At 45.8% G+C, this 16,288-nt stretch overlaps 1 pseudogene; it reads right to left on the reverse strand.

Annotated features, from left to right (window-relative positions):
• Positions 1-2,349: 2,349 nt before the first annotated feature.
• Positions 2,350-4,314, reverse strand: LOC146341266 (natterin-3 pseudogene; annotated as a pseudogene).
• Positions 4,315-16,288: the final 11,974 nt, after the last annotated feature.

Consider the following 16,288-nt stretch of genomic DNA (forward strand, 5'->3'; position numbering starts at 1 on the left):
GATTCTGGGATGCCAGATCCTTGCTGCTGTGGAATTTGTTGCACGTGCACAAGCTGGCAATGCAAATCATCAGTTTCAATCCCAAACGAACAAACAACAATTTAGTGATCAATAGCAGTGCAAACCTATGCAGGTTTATAATCAGAAGTAAGTCCTCCTGTGTTCCCAAATAAGTGTGCATTGGATTACAGCTTCAAGCGGGGGGGGGGGGGATCTCAGTTAACAATCCCCAAGAAAGCTGTAACAAGCAGTGACGTGGTACAGATGGCAAACAACATTGCCAACCCTTCCAAGCACTGAGGTGAACCTCAGTGGCCTCAGTTGTACATCAGTTGTACATTTAATCTTGGGATTGAGAAACATCCTATTTTTCCAGTTCTCACATTTGGGATAGGAACTACCCCATTTTCTTTCTCTTTTTTCTTTTCTTTTTTTTTTTTCATTTTCTGCTTTCAGCTTGTACAATACTATTCCAGATAAACATGACAGAATCTACAAATTATCAATTAAAAATTATACTACAATAGGCTATGATGGGTTGGATCCAGACTTAAGTCATGCTTAGAGCAGACCCATTGGTTTTAATGTGTCTTGAGCTAGTTGTGACTTAAGTTTTCCCATAAATTTAACTGGTTCTGCTCTAAGAATTACGAAGTCTGCATCCATCCCCTATTTCCTCCTCACATTCAGTTAAAAACAGCTATCCAGATATAATCCAGGTCAGGTTCATATGTAGAGCTATAGAGCATCCCTGTGTATTGATGTGAACCAACAGTGCCATCTGGTATAGCTGGGGCTCAGGCACCACTGCTGGGAACAAATACTTCTTGGTTTTATTTATTTATTGCATTTATATCCCACCTTTTTTCCTCCTAAGGAACCCAAGGTGGCATACGTAATCCTCTTCCTCTCCATTTTATCCTCACAGCAACAACCCTGTGAGGTAGGTTGGGCTGAGACTCTGTGGCAGGCCCAAAGTCACCCAGTGGGCTTCCATGGCCAAGCGGGGGCTAGAACCCGGATCTCCCAGCTCCCAATCCAACACTCTGGTTTCAGTCCCGATACACTTTCCTTGTTTAATTATTTTTTTAAAATAGTCCCAGTGCTTCGATTAACCAGCACATTACCAAAACCTCAATACAGTTTTGGTTTTTTTTAGATAGCAAAGAACAACAAAAGAAGAACGGCCATCCACTGTTACAAGCAATGATCATCTTTAATATTTTCACTCTGTATTACAGTAAGTTGGCTAAAAACAAAATAGCCGTAAGAAGTAGGCTGGTGTGCCATTAAGTCAGAGACTCATTGACAACCATTTGAGAATGGGCAAAATCATTGAGCCAAAGCAGGAGGAGAAAAAGACAAAGCCCTCAGCAAAATGCCTGTTGGATATGAGAAGGAAAAAGGTGCTGTGGGTGGCAGCTGGACTTGGATCTCAGACATAATTTCTGGGAATTAGGTACCATTCATTCCAGTGGAGCTTCTTTCCAATGAAGTATGTTTAGGATCGCAGTCTTGGAGAAAAGCTGGTTTTTGGTGGCATCAGATTTTGTTGCCAAGAGGCAGTTTCACCAAATCCATGAAACTGAGTGGGAAAGTGGTGGGTGTGTTCCAGGCGAGCACAGCTTCTGATCCCATCTATCACATCTTGTGTGCTGTCAGTTACTTGCCTGTGCCCCTGTTTTTGCAAGTTCAGGCAGGCAGGGAAAACAGGAGCCCATCATGAAATACCATATGAGTTTGGTGAACCCCATTTGTCACTGTAAACTGTGCTGTTATTTGCTGTCTACAGGTGGGTGCTCTTTGTATTTGTATTGGGTTGGATGCAAACATGTGGCGCAATTTTAAACATCTTTATTCAGAAATAATTCTCACCGAACTCAATCCAGCTTTCTCCCTCATAAGTGTGCCTAGGTTGCAGCCTACATTAGTTGCACTTAGTTCCATTGAAATCAATGGGATTTCATGTTTGATTAACCTTTCATACTGGGACCTAAGCACAACAAGCTTAGTCTGGCTCCAACCCACTATTTCTGGATTTTGCTTGTTAACTTGGGCTGCGTTTCTGTGCATGCATACTTGGGGGTAAGCCCCATTGACCTAAGTGGGATTTCCTTCCAAGTAAACATGCATACGTTTAGGCAACATGCTAATCTTCTGGTATGACGGTAGGCGGAAAAAACCCAGCTATCTATCTAATCCATGTGTCTAATGAAGTAGGCCGTTTCACATATGAAAGCTCAGTCTATAATGAACCTAGTGTTTCCCACGTTGCCTGGTAGCACCATTTCTCTTCTTGATTTCTGCTGCAGGCTAACGTGGCCAGAGGATCACTTATGTGTCCTCAACCTATGCAGCACATGGACTTGCATTCGGGATGGGTTGGCACCGCTTCACCACTACTTGCACTTGTGCCACAATGACATTTCTGCTGGTTCCTTGGATAGTGGCACTTCGCATCTCTCCACTGTAGTAGTAACGATACGCTGTAGCGGTGTAGGGAATAGTTGCCCTCATTCTAACGCCTTGCATTTCCACTTCACAGATGTGGTTGGGTGGGACATTAACCTCGACTGTTTCAGAAAACGTGACAGATTCACTCTGTAAGGAACCCTGACTCCAGCTGAAGGTTTTTTGTTGTGAAATACTCCATGATGCCCCAAGGACATCGGGTATGCCCGCTGTCATGCTAATGCCCACACTTCTGGAGAGAGTAATGCCAGCATCCCAGCGACGTTCAGAATGTACTGTGTGTGATAGGGTGGTAATTTTCTTCACTGTGTTGCACTCATGATTGATGACCTTGCTGGTGACTAAGACCATGCCCTCATTGCTGTATGACCCCCGGTCCAACATGTACCAGATATTGTCGATCCTCTGAGATTGATAGTCTTTTTTAATGGTCAGGACATCATATTTTTTATACCATTTCTCTTTGCCATTAATACCTATGAAGAAAGCTTTATTTTTGCTATCCACTTTTCCTAGACCATATTTATTTCTCCCTACATATAGTCTTACATCTGCACAGGTATTGATAGAATCGGATGGAACTTTACCATATGAGTCTGCTTTCCAGCTCAGTGATTCAAAGTTATGTTCATTCACCAAAATCCAGAAGTAAGAATGGTCATATTCTTTGTTTCCATAAGGGTAGAAACAGTAGGGACCACGGGCTGGGCTGTAGAAGCCAGCTGCACAGCCTGATTGCATACAAGGATATTCCTCCCTTTTAGCATGGCTATTCCAGAAGCTCACAGCTCCGCTGGGGACCACACGGTCAAACACTTTCCAGCTCTAATTTGTGTCATAGAAAATATTGACATTCCTACTGGACGGTTCTCTGTTTCCGGCCAGGTTTGGTGCTTTTCCGCTGTCTTTGTCCTGGACTGAAAGAACAAAACAGATTAGAGATTGATGGAGAAAGATGTTTTTATTTTCTGGAGCTGCCTTATGATATGGGATCTGATGAAGCCTAGACCTGTCCTTTGTCACTCATGGAAGCATTAGGAACTGGTTGGATCCAGATTGAAGCTGCACCAACTTCACTCTACTCCCCTTCCCACTGCAGGCCCTCTGGCCCCCTGAAAATACTTCACAGGGAGTCAGGAGACCCTGGTAAATTGGGTGAGCTGTAGTGTGGGAGAGAGGGGGGGATCCCCCAAAATCAGGAGGTGGGACCTTGTGGGAGCAGAGCCCTTCCTCTCACAGAAATTCCCTTCCTCTTGTAGAAGGCAGATCCAGGATCCAACCCGAGGTGATGTGGGAGGTCTCCATGGTTTGATCTCTGCCCACACCAGCATTATCCCAGCTGGACAGACATTTAGAAACATGGTGACCTGCATAACACAGCTCAACCCGGATATCTTTCCCAAATCATAACACTGAGCACAGATTATAGACTCCAGGGCTGAGTACAGAAAAAGACCAACAGTATCAGTTTCATTGTTTAAAGTTTCCAAATCTAGCCTATTTTAAGGGAGCTTCTGGTATTCCTGTTTCATCACCTGAGGGCCAGACCAATGGTTTAGGAGAATGACCCTCCTGAAGGCTGAACAGAGTTACAGTTGCTCTTCAGATGTGTCCCATGAGGCTGAGGGTTGAGGGGGTGGGGCCAGCACATATGCCCCTGTCTGCCCTCCACACTTCCTGTGGAGGACATTTCCAGGGGTAGGTCCCACAGTGCTTACCAACTGTCACTTGAGGGCCTTTTTCCACAGTTCTCTCCAGGACTGTGAAGGGGATGTCCATTGCATTGGCCCAGGGCTCATCCATGAGCAGAGCCATGAACAGAGTGCAGAGCAACAGATGCATCTGAAACAAAAGAGCGGCGTGCATTTCAGTTGAGGAACGTAGCCTGGAAATCAAAAGTCATTCGCCATCTTAACCACCAGACTTTGTGCACCTTTAACATTCATCTGCCATGTAAAAATGAAGAAGGTAAAACTTTTGTTGGTTATTTTCTATGTCCAGCTGTTCTTAAACAAGAACAGGACTAACAAAATCGTGCCAGCTTTAGCTGGAAAACCCCCTCTGACCCCTCTGAGAAAGGAATGAACAAGAAGATGCTGGGCCTTTGGTCATATGGATTCAGCCATTGGCAAACCGTAAGATCTTTTTTTAAAAAAAGGAAATAATGGGACTAGCTCCCAGGAAAGCATGCATAGGGCTCCAGACTGACCATGTAATCTGGGGTAGTAGTTTAGAGAGCAATCCTATGGTTCCTGGGGAGTGTTCCAGGGACCGTAGGATTGCTCAGAAAAACTCTTCCACGGTCGGAGATGGTGCTCCGACCTCGGAAGGGGGAGTCGGAGATCCCCCCCACTCCTGCCTGTTTGCAGCTAGCATGGAAAGAACCACACTGCCTGCCTCTAAGGTTGGACAAGTGACATTGGAGGAGGAGGAAAGGGGACTTTCTGCTGGCAGGGAAGGGAGGAAACCAGAGAGGCCAGGTTACAAGATATCCTGAAGCTCCTCTAGCGTCCTTCCCTCCCCCTCCAAAGCACCCTCTATAGACTGGCTGAAAAGCCCATCTAGCAGAAATCACCAAAGACAGAGGATGGGGAGCAGAAGATCGCCTTAGCTCCTCCTCCTGCTGTGCTGGCTTCAGTCCATCAGGGCATAGGAATCTCAGAAGCCTCTGAATTCGGAGGCTTCTGAGCCACGAGGGTGCAATTAATAGGACTGCACACTCAGACACTGAATAACTAGCTGATTGAATTCTACAGAATGGAGGCGGCGGATTTATTACTTTTGGTTACTTAACTTTGCACAGAAAAGAACATTTTTGTTCTTTTACTTATATAACAATTTATACCCTGCCTCTTCTTCCCAACTACAGCATTCAGAGCACCTTACAGATACAATAGGAGCATTAACAATGTAGCACACGTTTTATTGATTGATTGATTGATTGATTGATTGCATTTATATCCCACCTTTCTTCCATTGTGGAACTCAAGGTGGCTACGTGTGGTTCCCAGGTGGTCTCCCTCCAAACACTGACCAGAACCAGACCTGCTTAGCTTCCACAACGTGGCTGCCTCATGTGCATTCAGACTATGCCCTGGACTATGTTAAATCAATCAGAAGATGGAAGCTGACATAATACGTCTGAATATTTGTCCATCTAGACCGGTATGGCCTATTCTAACTGGTAGTGGCTCTCCAATAGAGGTCTTACCCATCACATGCTACCTGACTCTTATAAACTGGAAATAGCAGGGACTGAACCCTGAACCTTCTGCAGGAAAAGCATGTGCTTTACCAGTGAGCTATGGAAACCAAGCCTCCAGAATCTCCAGGGTATGAGCATGTGCGACAGCCACCTAGAACAAGCACTAGACATGGTTTGCCACCCCTCCACAGTGGCACACAGATCAGCCACAGCCAGCCACACCCACTGATGTATATGCTGCAGCTGCTAGCTGCACACAGGCTGCGATACATCAGCGTATGCATTTGGGTGTGTCTGTGGGAAAGCCATGCTCAAACCTCTGCTCAGCCTGGAAGCTCACTGGCTGGCAGGGCTGGCCCTACCATTAGGCATGGTGAGGGAATGACTTCAGGCAGCAGATCCTCGTGGGCTGTGGTGGCAGCTTCCCGCTGTTCCTCCAGGGCTCTTCCCATCTGGTGGAGGGCAGAGCTGTGTATGCCACACAACCCGTCCTGGGGCACCAAAACTAGCCAGCTACTTCTGGTGTGGTGGAGGACACTACCCCAGCCCTAGCATTGAAGGAAGATTCAGCTGCCGGTCCAGCTGGCTTCTGTTCATGGAATGGGGAGGGGGTGCCATCTTGTCCTTTGCCTCAAGCGCCAAAATGTCTTGCACCGTCCCGCTGACTGGCCTGGAGCAAATCACTCTGGCCCAGTGTAACGTACCTGTCATGGCTGCTGTGAAAAGAAATGCGAGCTGAACGGTGCGCTGAAAAGGGCTAGCCAAAAGTAATGTACAGAAGCCAATCACTTGCCAACCACCCTCTCAGCAGCCCACATTCATCCTCAAGCCATGACTACTTGGCTGTTTCTGGAATAAAATACGGTCACATTATTATGGACCAAGATAATGACATTGATGGAGGCTTCTTACCTTGGGATCCATTGAAGCTTCTTGCACAGCAGTTCTGGGAAGAAGGTCTGACACCTCCTTCTCTCTCCTTTTATATGATTTCCAGGGGCGGGAAAGGAGGGTGCAGTTTCATGTGTAGGCTGGGGCTTTGTGAGGTCAAGGCATAGGTTTGTTGTTTGTCTTTTTTTTTTTAATGTTGTATAGAAGTTATGGAAAAATGCCCCCCGCCCCCCCGGATATCACAGGGTAATGTACTGAGGATGATTTATGGGGAAACCTATCAAGCCAATGCTCCAGTCCCTACAGCAAATATCTGAGCAGAATTCACAGGTGTTAGTCTGGCATCCTGTTTCTCACAGTGGCAAACCAGATGCCTCTGGTGAGGCCACAATGTGGCCATGAAATCTATAGCCATCCCCTGCATTGCTATCTAGGAAATGGTGTCCAGTGGCATGCAGTCCCCAAATGTTCCATACAATCATAATTATTGCCACTGAAACGTGTTAATTTCTCTGATTTCCTTTTAGTCTTATCTAACCTATTGGCCAGTACCGTATCTTGTGACATTGAATTCCATAAATGAATGATGTGTTGCAAAAAAAGTATTTTCTGTTTGCTGTCCTGAAAATATTGCCAGTTACTTTCCCTGGGTGACCCTGAGTGCCAGTATAGGAGACTGAGAAAAAACATCTATCCACAGAGTGCATTATTTTATAAACTTCTATCATATCCTAGACTAGAATGCAATCCTATACTTGTTTTGACAAAAAACACTGCTATAACTCCCAGCATTCCCCAGCCAGTCATGCCGGTACTTGCAGGAACTTTGTCTGAAGATGCATAGGATTGTGCCCTTAGCTGTCTTTTCTCCAAACTAAAAAAGCCCCAGACAGCCTGCCCCTTTGTTCCAGGAAAGGTACTTCAACCCCTCATCATGTTAATTGCCTGTTTCTGTCCCTTTTCTAGCTCTACCGTATCTTTTTGGAGACATCTCAGCAGTGCTACCAGTATGCAGGGTGCGGTAGGTGCCGGAGGCAGTTGATGTTGGGAGGTGAGGAGCGTTGGAAAAGTGTCGGAGGACAGAGCTGTGAGTTCTGCGTGGCCTGCCCTGCCCTGCCTGAGCTAGCCTGTTGGCCTCGGGTGTGTTGGAAGACAATGTCGCATTGCCAGGGATGAAGTAAGATTCAACTGCCAGTCTGGCTGGCTTCGATCTCTATGCCCACACCACACCTATCTGCTTTAAAAAGGTAGGGGAAAGGGAATGTGTTTTGACAGATGGAGACTGGGGAGGAAGATTAGGGTTGGGCAGCGGAAAGGGTGATGGGAAGCCAGCAGGGGTCACTGCTGGTCTTGGGATATGTGCTGAAATGCTTGTGTTATAAGGCATCACAGACATAACTCTAGAGACAGGTCTTTCATCCCACCTAATTTCACTTCCAGTCAAACCCCTGTTAATGCCATCTGTTGAAACATTCAGCTGCTATTCACCCAGAGCACAGTAATCAAGTGGCAAGCCCACATGGACCAAAACAGAAGTGCAATTCAGAATAATGTGCATGGTTTTTATTCGCCCAACACTACATTCCCATCTTTCATGTGTTCTTTTGCTTAGTTATAGTGTTGGTTCCCATTACTCTGTGGTTGTAAGACTGGATCAGAAAAATATTGTAATGATCTAAATTAAGTGGAATAACTTGGAGACTACTTTGCCTAGAGGTCCAGTTGGCATAAACAACTCACCACTGCTAGGAGATATTATTGCAGAGACCAAATTTTACATCTCTAACACCTGTCAGCAAGAAGTCCTACAACACCCAGAATTCCCCAGCCAGTATGGCTGGTGGGGGAATGCTGGGAATTGTTGGATTTTTTTCTGTCTAAACATGTATAGAATTGTGCCTTAAGGGCACAATCCTATGCAGATAAGTGGCTGCCTCCAAACTCGGAGGCAACCACCTATCCAATGCAGGGCAGGAGAAGCACAGAGGGGATCATTCCCTCCACGCTTCTCCTGCCCCGCATTTTCGGCTAGACAGCCGATTTTGGCTGTCTAGCCACAGGAGGGCAGAGCATGGGAGGAGGCTGCCGTACGACACATAGGATGTGTTGTACCAGCATTTCCACCCTCCCTGCTCCAGAATGCCCCCTGGAACATCCCATTTTGGCTGCTGTGCGCTCCTCTTGCAAGCACAGAGGACGGGGTTGTTCCACGCTGCCTGCAAGGCAGTGTGGAAGTGGGAGGAAGGTTGATTCTCCAGGAACCGACCTCGAAGCGTGGGCTCTGAGGGCAGTTCCCAGAAAACCAGATATCCTATGGCCATCTAGCCACTGACTAGTGGCCATAGGTTTGCTCCCCAAGTAACTCAAGGATTATAACACGAAGCCTCAATATCTACTCACAGGATCAAGGCAATAATGCAAAAAAACTTTGTCCCTTAGCTCAAACATTTTAAAATGCCCTTCAGAGGAGGTAATAGAATGCATTGTGACAGGTAAAAACCCTATACCTCTTGTCCATATTCAAGCATAAGATATTGGAGAAGTTTTAATTCAAGTACTAACAATAAGAAATCTCATATATTTCTTAGGACGTTAGCCTTTTATTACCTTATCTCAACTCTGATGTACAAAGACATTTACTAATGTATAAAGTTCACTGAACTTGCCTTTGTTGAATAGTTTTCAAATATGAATTGCGCTGAAGGTAACTCATTAGGCTTTTTGTATTTCCTTTGTTTTAAATGAGACTTGCAAAACTCTGCCTTCAAGGGGGTCTCCATTCAGGCTGGCTATTGCCATGGCTGCCTCATCACAGTTTGTCATAATCACAAATCCAGAACTTTTGCACTTGTTTGTGTTGACATCATGGATAAACTTCACATTGGCTGGCAACTGCTCTTACAGGTCCGAATATTTGCCACAGGATGCTCTTCTCTGCATTGGGAGCTGAATGGGACACAAACATGTGCCACCTGGTTCCTGCATGTCCTGGGATATTGTTCCCACCAAACTGGTCATTCCATCAATGGTCATTGGAGAAAACCTCTTTACTCAATAAGCCTTATTGAGCAGATTGTCCAACCTAAAACACTGAGCCTGCTAAGCTAGAGGTCCTGGATATCTTTGGTCTGGAGACTGGTACAGCTGGGAAAGGTTGGCCTGATTGTGTGTGTGTGTGTGTGGCTTGGATTATTGCCTTGGTGACAACTGGTGGTATGTAGCCTTTCAAGCCTTTGATAAGAGAATAAGAGCTCTGGTGCCAGAGACCCAAATAATCTGAAGAACACCATTGGCTATATCAGACAGTGGGTCACCTTTTTGGAATTTCTTGTGCCTCAAGCTGTTTGTTAAATCCAAGGAAGCCCACAGCCCTTGAAACTCCAAAGTCTTAGGGTGGGATCCAATTTTATGCTGGATCAACTGTGCTGATAGAAGTGGACTTCCCTGATCCCTCCTTCACACAGTAGCCCCGCCAGCCCACTGAAAATGCTACACAGAGAGTCAGAAGACCTTGCTGTCCCTTCATCTCATGGAAGGCAGCTCCTGGATCCAACCCTTGATCCACTAGAAAATGAGAAGTAATAATAGGCCTATACTGGGAGAATAGCTGCTCCAGTTCTTTCTGGGTCATTGTTTTTGGGAGACCACAGACATATAGATTTGCATCTTGAATGGAAGCTGAACTTGGTCACACGTAGGAAACAGTTATAGTTTTGGTTCTGAGTCTCAATCCATTCAAGGTTCAATCCTATGCAGATAGGCATCTGCCTCCGAACTCGGAGGCGGCTGCCTATCCAATGCAGGGAAGGAGAAGCACCGAGGGGATTGTTCCCGCCGCGCTCCTCCTGCCCTGCATTTGCAGCTAGACGGCTGATTGCGGCTGTCTAGCCACAGGAGGGCTGAGTGGGAGAGGAGGCTGCCGTATGACAGATTGGATGTGTTATACAGGCATTTCTGCCCTCCACGCTCCAGAACGCCCCCCGAGAACACCCCATTTTGGCCGCTCCGCACTCCCCTTGCATGTGTGGAGCACGGGGCTTTTCCGCACTGCCTGTGAGGCAGCACAGAAGTGGGAGAAAGTTGGTTGTCTGGGAAACTGAGGTCAGTTCCTGGAAAACCAGATATCCTATGGCCATCTAGCCACTGACTAGCGGCCATAGGATTGCTCCCTCAGAGTACTGATTGCCTTTTCAGCATCTTTAAGATCAAGGTTATTTAGGATCAAGGTCTCTCTCTCTCTCTCTCTCTCTCTCTCTCTCTTTCTTTCTCTCTCTCTCTCATACACACACACACACACAGAGTTTTAATTTATTTCTGAACCACCCAAAGAACCCTACAATCCCTGACCATTGGCCATGCTGGCTGGGGTTGATGGGAGTTGTAGTCCAAAAAGTCTGGAGGGCACCAGGTTGGTACCCCTGAAGCTAATCCAAATGCCATTGAAGAGAAGGACCTACTAATTTTGGAGAGCATGCCTGTAAGGGTTTAGACACAAGGTTCTGTGTGTTGTTTCTGTCACAGAGTCCATCTATTCCTTGGAAGGGAAGTAAAGAAAAAGAAGAGGTTATGTAAACAGTCATAGATTATATGCTAGGTTTTGTAAACAGCTTCTGTTCTTCTTCTGTACACAGCTGTGTGGGACTTCTGAGGAAATTATGAAATACGCATCTCACTGTTCTGCAGAACAATAAAGCTGTTTAAGCTATGGAAAGGAGAAAGTATTGCTTGTGTGTGAAGCCTCCCTTCCCCATTAGAATAATGACATATTGTAATCTACTGGGCCAGTTTGCATGACATGATGGTGGTTAATAAACCATGGTGGCTGGTTAAGCATCCTGTGCTCGCTGGCCTGATTTATATAATGATCCTTGCCGGGCACAGATTTTCATGTCATCCAAACTTGGCATGGTTAACAAACCACCAGTGGTGCCTGGTGGCTCCAATGTCAGTGGGGCGGTGGATCTGCTCTGGGTTTCAGTCAGAACCAGTCAGAACTCCAAAGCAGCTATCCAAGGTGTGAAGCTCCTTTAGCGTTCCAAATGGTTCTGACTGAAACCTGGAGTGGCTTCACTGCCCCCCAACATCGGATCCACCAGCCTCCACTGCAAACCACCCAGAATGTTGCAGGGTTGTGGGGTGGTTTCTTAACTTACCCCAACAAACCACCCTCACCGGTTTGGACAACACAAGAAGGGCGGCTTGAAACAGTAACCTGGTGCCCATGGCGCCTCAGCCCACTGTGGCTTAAATAAATGTGTGGCTTTTCTGCTATGCCTGAAGAATAAGAGCTCTGGTGCCAGAGACCCAAATAATCTGAAGAACACCATTGGCTATATCAGACAGTGGGTCACCTTTTTGGAATTTCTAGTGCCTTGGAAAGGATTCTACACCATCGGGGCATGTCATTAAAAGACAATCATTGGTCCATAGCCAACCACCACCAAGAACATAAGCATTTTGGACAAAGAAATCAATTGGTGAGCACGGCAGCGTTCATACCCCTAGCAATTTACCTTTCTATTATTTCTTACCATCTGGAAATTCCCACATGGGTCAAAAACAAGTATCCTTTTATGAGGAAAGAAGATAAATCTAGCATCGTTGCTAGATTAAATAAATGTTGTTAATTTAAGAGAAGAGTTAAAGGACTTACAAATCCACTCATGCGGAAAGAAGCCTGGAAATTAAGGCTCCTGCATTAACTTCCCTGCTGGGAAAGCCATAAACATGTCCTCCTGCAGTCTTCTGTTCTGTGCTTGCTTACCCATTATTCTCCATCCATGCATGCCTTCACTTCATGTTTCAGCCCCAAACCTTTTCCTTTGCAGATTGGGAGCATCATGCGTTTTATTGTTATTGAATTTTAAATTCTTTTATTTCTTCTTCTGAGCCACCATGAGAACTCTGTTGTAAGGCAGCTTATGAACACTGTGATAGATAGATGATACATAGATAGATAGATCTGTCTGGTTCTGTGTAAATGCATATTTGTTTTGAGGGAAGGTGTCGTGTGTGTGTGTGTGTGTGTGTGTGTGTGTGTGTGTGATATGTTTGCTTCGGGGGTTGTGCCCACATATTTTTTGTAAGGTATATGTGCTTTCATATTTTATCATCCTTAAGTAATATTGGCCGGGGGCGGGGGGGAACCACACTCTCTCTCTTATAATTGTTACGATTGAGAAAATGGCAGGGTGCTTAAAGTATGGAAATTGTATGTTAAGGTTCTAACACAGGTAAGCAGTAAACATGTTCTGTGGTCTCAGGTATTGTGCGTGCTTACAACTCAGGTCCAGGCACACAGGCTATCTCTGAGTCTTTCATTGGCAATCCTCTTCCACTGCATGTTGGAGACAGCACGGGGGGGGGGGGGGAGTGCATATGCAAGGTTCTGGCCCTATGTGAACGTGTTTGTGTGGAGAAGTGCCCACATTTGCATGTGATATATGTGTGTTTTGGGGGCTTTGCTTACATTTTGTTCTTATGTTATGTCCCCTCCGCACCCTTTACCATCCTTACATGATAAATGAAAAAGACATTCTTTTACTGTGCAATCATTGATACTCATCTGTGTGGAATTAGTCCCCCTAGGTCAATGCAACTTACTTCCAGGTGAGAATTGCAAGTTTTGTCACTATCATGGTGAGTATGTTAGGGTGCTCAAAACAGACATACCGTCCAACATTTCACACATAAAAATAGCACCCCCTTCCACCTTTTATACTTAATATTTGCATGTTCGCAACAGTTTCCCTCAAAATCAGTTCAGCACTTTTTGACTATCAGAATAACTGTTCAGATTTTTATACAGCACATAAAATTAACAAGACATTTTGTTTTAGTTCTGTTTACTAAATGTAAGTCAAATAGCCATGCTAAATCACATCTCCATCTAAGATTTAGGCCTGTGGAATTTTTTTTTGAGGTTTCCCCCTGAAAAATCAATTTCTCTGTTGTTATATCAAGTAATGACTTACATGTGTTAATGGGACATCAAAGATAATACACCAAAAAATAGAACTTTCCATCTGTCTAACAATGTCTTTCCATTCGGGTGCCAGTCATCAAGGCTATAATAATCCAAAGGCAAGTCCACTTAGATCTCATGAAGAAGCTCAGTTTGGAATATTGAGTATTTTAGTTTGATAGATTCCATTATACTGTGGCTACAAGACTAGAGGCTTCTCTCTACGTGGGGCTAAAATCCCATACCTTTACTGGGGTTCCTGCTTCTGGATTCCTTGTGGGATTATTATTAGCTCCATTACGTGTTTTTTTTTCCCCCAGGGGTTTTCTTTCTGGGCAAGTTCTATATGTTTCATTACATAGTCACTAGATGGTGCTGTGGTATAGCTATGATATAGCAGGATTCTGGAAATTCACCAGCGGTCGCAGTGCTTCAAAGTGTGATAAAATCTCTCAGAGAGCAAACCTATCAGGATAGGCAGCTGCCTCCAGCCTCAGAGGCAACCACCTATCCAATGCAGGGTGAGTGGAGTGCAGAGGGTATCTTCTCCTCCACACTCTGGCTGCCCTGCACTTGTGGCTAGATGGCCAATTTTGGCTGTCTAGCTGCGGGACCTTGGAGTGTGTGTGTGTGTGTGTGTGGGGTGGATGATGCATCGGGAGCATCATATCCGCACTTCTGCACTCTCCGCCCCTGGGAACGCCCCCTTTTGCCCTGCTTTGCATTGCTCATCCGAGTGTGGAGCCCGGGGACAATCCATGCTGCCTATGAGGCAGCGGGGGGTGGGGGGTCAGGGAGGCGGTTTTCCTGGAACTGAACGATCCTATGGCCCTCTAGCCACTGTCTAGCGGCTATAGGATTGCACCCTTATTGCATTTTCCCTGTTGAGAATAAAGCTCCTATAATTAGGGATGGTTGAACCCGCCTGCACCCGCCCTGTGTGCCTCTCACTGGACCCCCACTGCTTACCTGGCCCTGTTTGGCATGCTGGGGGAGCCATGGGATGGTGTGCTGGCACCCAGCACACGGTTCCTCTTCTTCCAGTGAGCTGTCGTTTTGTGTAAAAACCACAGGTGAACTACTTGCGTAAATTGGGGTTTCCACAAAATGGTGGCCATAAATAGCACCATTTATGCAAAATTCCAAGCGTAACCTGGAATTTTGCATAAATGGCACTATTTACGCCAGCCATTTTGTGGAAATTGTGATTTACATAAGTTGTTTACCTGAGATATTTATGCAAAATGGTACTCACGGGTACCCCTTCATGGATCACTGCCTTGTTGTGGCGAAGGGGCTTGCATAACTCAGTGAAGCCATAAGCTATGCCGTGCAGGGCCACCCAGGACAGACAGGTCATGGCGGACAGTTCTGACAAAATGTGGTCCACTGGAGAAGGAAATGGCAACCCACTCCAGTATTCTTGCCAAGAAAACCCCATGGAACTGAAGGAAAAAGGAGAAGGGGATGGCAGAGGATGAGATGGCTAGATAGCATCACCGATGCAATGAATATGAACTTGAGCACACTCCGGGAGAGAACGGAGGACAGGAAGGCCTGGTGTGCTGTGGTCCATGGGGTCACGAAGAGTCGGACACGACTTAATGACTGAACAACAACAACTCATGGGTAACTGGGGATCCCCACTCTTTCATATGACTTTTGTATCCTCTGCTTTGCTGTTGAATCAATAAATTTTCAGAGCATTCCACAAAAGCATCCTGTCTTTCTGCTGCTTCTGATGTTACCCACACTTTGCTCCCTGCAGTTCACAGTTAAGATATGCAGACTGTACACTCATGAAGAGCTGCAGTGCCCCTGGGATAGACCAGCCTTTTATGGAGAAACGCCCAGATGCTTTGAGGGCAAGTCCAGTCTGCATCACTTCTCATGCACAGCTGGCACCACCTCTTGTTTCACCGTGGCCCTGAGAGAAAGGAAGTCCAAGAGCTGTGAGAAACAACCAGCTAACTCGCCAGACACCACTGAGCGAGTTCAGCCTGTTTCCTTCCCTTGGTCAAGAATGGTTGGGCATGCAGGGGGGAAATTCTTGGGTTGTCAAAAGTGTACAATCAAACCCCAGGTCTGAGATTAAGAAGCTTTATTAAGATTCATGATAAGGGATGAGATGAGAGAGAAAACAGAGACATTGTGTGCAGTGGTTACTCTGTTGGTCCAGGACTGGGGATACCCGGGTTCTAGTCTCCGCTCTGCCATGAAGCTCATGGGTTGCCTTTGGGCCGGTCACTGACTCTCAGCCTATGCTACCTCACAGGGTTGTTGTTGTGAGGATAAAATGGAGAGGAGGAGGAGCAGGATATATGTATATCACCCTGGGCTCCTTGGAGGAAAGGTGGGACATAAATGTAACAAAGAAAATAAATTAATAAATATCCTACACTAGACAAGTATAAAGAAAAATATCAAAACGGAGAAACAGAGGCAATTAGAACCAACTGTCCTGTCAGCAGGAGAGGAAGTAAACTGTCACTATCACCATCATAGCTTCAAACCATTTTAATTATATATATCCTCCTCCCTCCCTTTCCCTAATTCCTTGTGTGTCATATCTTAAGTTTAGATTGTAAGCCTGAGGGCAGGGACTGCCATGATTCTTATCTTTGCAAGCTGCCCTGGGAGCCCCACCCCCTTTTTGCTAAAGGGAAGGATATAAATGCTCTACATAAACAATAATAAATAAACAAAGCTCATCCCTGTTGGTCTGTAGATGATCCATTTTCATAGGGACATATCCC

This window comes from Heloderma suspectum, chromosome 6, assembly GCF_057233095.1.
Source record: "Heloderma suspectum isolate Gila_16-S chromosome 6, 16-S_ref, whole genome shotgun sequence".
NCBI classification, from domain to species: domain Eukaryota; kingdom Metazoa; phylum Chordata; class Lepidosauria; order Squamata; family Helodermatidae; genus Heloderma; species Heloderma suspectum.